Raw genomic sequence first — 5,567 nt, 5'->3', positions numbered from 1 at the left:
GGGTTTTGAAGAGTCTGCAAGCAATTGATTTATTATGGTCTGTATGCAGTCAAACCTCTCTGTTAATGTTAATCTGTATTTACAGCTGCTCCCCAGCTCACCGCCTCAGCTCCACCTCAGATCATCAGGCATTGGATTCTCATAAGGAGTGCATAACTTAGATTATTCACATGTGCAGTTCATGGTAGGATTCACACTCCTGTGAAAATCTGATTTGCCAGAAGGCAGACCTCAGGCAGTAATGCATGCAACGGACAGTAGCTGTAAATATGGATGAAGCTTTGCTCACTTTCCCTGTGCTCACCTCCTGCTGTGCAACCTGGTTTCTAACAGGCCATAGGCTTCTATTAGATTGGGGACCCCTCTTCTAATAAATTTTAAAAAAGTATTTTTTGCTGGGCACAGTGGCTCATACTTGTAATCCCAGCACTTTGGGAGGCTGAGGCAGGCAGATCACGAGGTCAGGAGTTCAAGACCAGCATGGCCAACATGGTGAAACCCGATCTCTACTCAAAATACAAAAATTAGCCAGGTGTGGTGGCATGCGCCTGTAGTCCCAGCTACTCAGGAGGCTAAGACAGGAGAATCACTTGAAGTCAGGAGGCAGAGGTTGCAGTGAGCCAAGATTGTGCCACTGCACTCCAGCCTGGGCAACAGAGAGACACTCTATCTGGGCAACAGAGAGACATTCTATCTCCAAAAAAAAAAAAGTATTTTTATTGTTAATGAGTGTCAAATGTGTCAAATATATAGTGGCTTATAAGAAGAAAAAGTAAAGGAAGATATGCTTAATGTTGGCTGATCATTTTTTAAACCCATTGATATATAGAAAACTTAAAAATTAAGTTTTTAAACCTATTGATATATAGAAAAAAACTTAATTTTTAAGTTTTCTATATAGATGTGTATTAGAGATGTGTATGCTCTAGAGATGTGTATTAGAATTGTCTGTTTATACCTTCACTAGTGGGACAGTTTTACACACTTAGGTAGACCCTACCTGTTTTTATTTTAAATACTTAATATTATAATTGAAGAATTTTATCAAATAGTTGCATGCAAGTTCATGTTGAATTCAGTAATCGTGCATGTACTAAGTAAAATGTATAAGAAAAAAATAGCTTTCATAACTTTTAAGCCTTTTTTTTAATTAGAGAGGTGTCTTAGTAGTTACTTACTTTTCAAGATGTACTACTGTAAGTCACAGTGATGAAAAGAAACAAGGCTCTATAAAAAGCATTAACGGGGGATCAATTCTCTGCCAGAACATCTTGGATGCTGGATAGTTCACTATGTCAATAAAAATATAACTACATCTCAAAGGATTTTCTTTTGTTATCATGGTCCACAAATCTATGTGAAAGTCTTACACAGAGAACAGAAAACATGCCTGCTGTGTCTCTGTATTACCAAACTGTGAGCTCTATAAATGTTTTTTACTATAATTACTATAGAACAATAGGCAGTGTTGAGCTTAAGTTTAACTTCTACAAGTGTGATTTTCATTGTTATTTTGACCCTGAAATGTCCATTATGCCACGTGGACATAGATTTGAGAGAATAAGGACTTTACAGCTGTAGGGTGCCTAATCTTTAAATCTTCTCCCTTCACCCTTTTTGTTGCTGTTGTAAATTCACATTCTATGGCTATAACTGATTTCACAGCATTTGAAAAGAGGAAAATGCTCATATGAGATGTCAGTTTGATTCTCCCCCAGTCTGGGCTGGGGATAATAAGACTTGTTTAAATACACTTTGAGAGAACCTAAGAGTTATGTATAAGCAATAGTAATGAAAAAAGCTGTTTTGAGTTTATACCAATAGCTACATTTTGTGCTGTCAGACTCATAAGAGAAACACTCTCATTGAATACACTGGCACAGACTAACAGAAAAAGGAAGGGAGCACCATGAGGGGATTAGATATGTAGTCAAGAGACTACATGAGAAACTTTATGTGTCCAGCACATCTTGAATAAATTATCATATCCCAGAATCTCATTTTATTTCCCAAATGTAAAATGAGGAATGACTTTTTGACTACCAAGTTCATCTCAGGTTTGTGTTGGGAACAGACCCCCAAATCTGGCCATAAACTGGCCGCAAAACTGGCCATAAACAAAATCTCTGCAGCACTGCGACATGCTCATGATGACCATGATGCCCACGCTGAAGGTTGTTGGTTTATCAGAAAGAGGGCAAGGAACACCTGGCCCACCCAGGGTGGAAAACCGCATAAAGGTGTTTCTGAACCACAAACAATAGCATGAGCGATCTGTGCCTTAACGACACGTTCCTGCTGCAGATAACTAGCAGACTCCATCCCTTTATTTCGGCCCATCCCTTTGTTTCCTGTAAGAAATACTTTTAGTTAATCTATAATCTATAGAAATAATGCTTATCGCTGGCTTGCTGTCAATAAATATGTTGGTCAAACTGTTGGGGGCTCTCAGCTCTGAAGGCTGTCAGCCCCCTGATTTCCCACTCCACATTCTATATTTCTGTGTGTGTGTCTTTAATTCCTCTAGCACTGCTGGGTTAGGGTCTCCATGACCGAGCTGGTCTCAGCAGGTTTGTAGCAAGCATTAACATTTTTAAAAAATTCAAAATGGATTTATTATTGCTAGCCTTCAAATACTACCTGTGTTTCTGTTGTTATAATAATACCTCAGGGAAAATATCATCACAAATTTTGTGGGATGATAAAAATTATCACTTACTGATTAAAATATAATTATGATAGTTCTAGTATACATTAATCCCAGAAAAAAAATGACCATTGCACTCAATGTTCTCTATTTGCCTCTCTCTTTCCCTCTCCTTTGCTCTCTTCTTACCTCTCTCTCCTTCTTTCTTTGTTAATAAAACTTTGCTAAGCCCTTGACTCATCAGATTTTTAACAGGATGTTAGAAGAACATGAAATTAGGAAATTTGTGTATTGATCATTTATGACACACCACGATAACATCTAAACGTTTGCAAGAATAATCTCATTTAATTTTGAATGGAACCTACATGCAAGGGACCTATACGGAACCTATATGCAAGGGAAAATTAGTTCAATTTTCCAGGTTTGAAAGCTGAGGCTTAAAGAGGGCACATAATTCACCCAAAGTTATACAGCTAAGGTATACAGCAGATTTTTTTTAATATATAATTGGGCTAAGAGATGCATAGTATGAGAAAAACCCTAAATTTTACTTTAGTCTATAGTGTTTTTAAGTGTATATTTGTTCGAGGTGAGGTACTTGAGTAAGAGGGCAAAATAGAATAAGTGAACATATAATGCATCATTACTTAAAAAATTAAGTGATATAATTCATATTAGATTGAAATTTCAGTTGTTGAAGACTGCAATAAACAGTGAATTAGTTAAACAGTACAGAAATTGATAGGTAACATTTCTCAATTGCAAAGATTTGAAACTTATTACTACAAACATAAACGTATTGTACAAATAATATTATTCAAGTAAAATTTATTTAGTTTCCTTATTTATAAGTTTATACTCCTATATAATATAGTAATTACACAATCTGAAAAATTAAAATATAGAATAGCAAAAAATGATTTAAAAAGTAAATGCTAAAAATACAAAAATAGTATGAGTGCTTAAAGTGTTAAAATACAAAAATTAATGGGTAAAAAGTTATGTTCCTTTTTCTTCTCACCACGTAACTAAAACAAAATGTTAACAGTTTAATATTTATTATGCCAAAGCATCAAATATGCACATTGAAATATTTTATATATATATTTTTACAAACAGTGAACTATAGTATACCATATCTCTAATTTTAAATGAAAACAATCATAGATATTTTTCCTTTTCAGTGCATATGAACACAGATTATTCTTTTACATACTTCATGGTGTTTCAGGAAATGGTTGTGTTAAAATCAATTTAACTATTCTTGCATTGATAGCTATTTAGGTAGTTTGTAATGCTATAAAGGACATCCTTGAACATGTTTTACTTTGTAATCTTTGCCAAAGAAATGGATTTGCTCAATCAAAAATAAATAAATAAATAATTAACAGGTACATAACATAGACCTTGAAAATCTTTGGCTGATTTATATCTATTAGTATCATTGGAGAATATCATGTTCCCCACATGTTTATTAATGCTAAATGTAAATCATTTTGTATTTTACAGTCTTATAAGCTACAAATGCTATCCCATTGTTTTAGTTTGAACTTTTCTATTCACCATGGACTTTATGAACTTATATCCATTCTTCAGTCATTTGTATTCTTTTCTCAAGAACTTCCTTTCGATAACTTTAATCTACTTTTCTCTTTGTTTATTTGCATTTTTCTTATTTATATGGGATATTTTAATATGGGAAATATTGACCTTTGTTTGTTTTTATAATTTTACCCTGTTGGACCTTTAGTCTTTTGTTACTTACTTTAATTTGTGTGTACAAATTACATTGAATTTATATATATATTTTTTTCTGTTCACACTTTGTAATTTTTAAATGATTTTTATTCTTGTCATAATAAAACCTTCCACAGTTCTAGATAATAAAGACCAACTTTTCTATTTATCTTCACATACATTAATAATTTTATATATTTATATTTTGATGTTGAATACATTTGTATTTTTGTATATCAAACCTCTCTAAATAAATACCCAATTGACCCTGTTCCCTTTATTGAAGGCTCTATTTATTAAAATACTGAAATTATTATTTTACAATATACTTTTTATATATGTGTGTATATGCACACATACACACATATGTATGGTAAGTTTATTTGACTGATATAGGTATATGTGTACCTTTTTCTATATTTATTTATTTTTACTTATTTTTGAGACACAGCCTCTCTCTGTCACCCAGGTTGGAATGCAGTGGCACAATCTCAGCTCACTACAACCTTTGCCTTTGGAGTTAAAGCAATTCTCCTGCCTCAGCCTACCCAGTAGCTGGGATTACAGGCACCTGCAACCAAGCCAGGCAAATTTTTATATTTTTAGTAGAGATGAGTTTCCCCCATGTTGGCCAGGCTGGTCTCGAACTCCTGACCTCAAGTGATCTGCATGCCTCAGGATTCCAAAGTGCTGGAATGACAAGCATGAGCCACCGTGCCCAGATATTTTTTTTTATACCACTGTATCTGCTAAAAATCTCACTACAAAATTTTCCTTTTTCTTTTCCCAACATAGTTCAGTAAAGTTGCATCCTTACTATTCTAAATGACATCAGCTTAACAAATATAAATTCTTTTTAAAAATGCTGCTTTTTTTACTACAAGATAATTTAATTCATAAATAAATTTGGGAGAATACTGACTCTTTCCATTCAATAATATGAAAGAGAGTTTCCCTATTTCTGTTCATGTTTAGCCAAAATTATTTTTCTTCATTTTTATACTGCTATACAATATAGGAATATTTTGTTTAATTTAGCATTTGCACATGAAAAAGAATTACTTTGAAATACTTATCTTGTAACTGGACATTTTTCCAATCGTTTTACTAGTTGTAAAAATATTTATTCTCCTGGGATATCATTTTATGCTTTCATGCTATTTTAATAATAAATAATATT

Source organism: Symphalangus syndactylus, chromosome 20, assembly GCF_028878055.3.
Source record: "Symphalangus syndactylus isolate Jambi chromosome 20, NHGRI_mSymSyn1-v2.1_pri, whole genome shotgun sequence".
Taxonomy (NCBI): domain Eukaryota; kingdom Metazoa; phylum Chordata; class Mammalia; order Primates; family Hylobatidae; genus Symphalangus; species Symphalangus syndactylus.
This window is presented reverse-complemented; position numbering follows the sequence as displayed.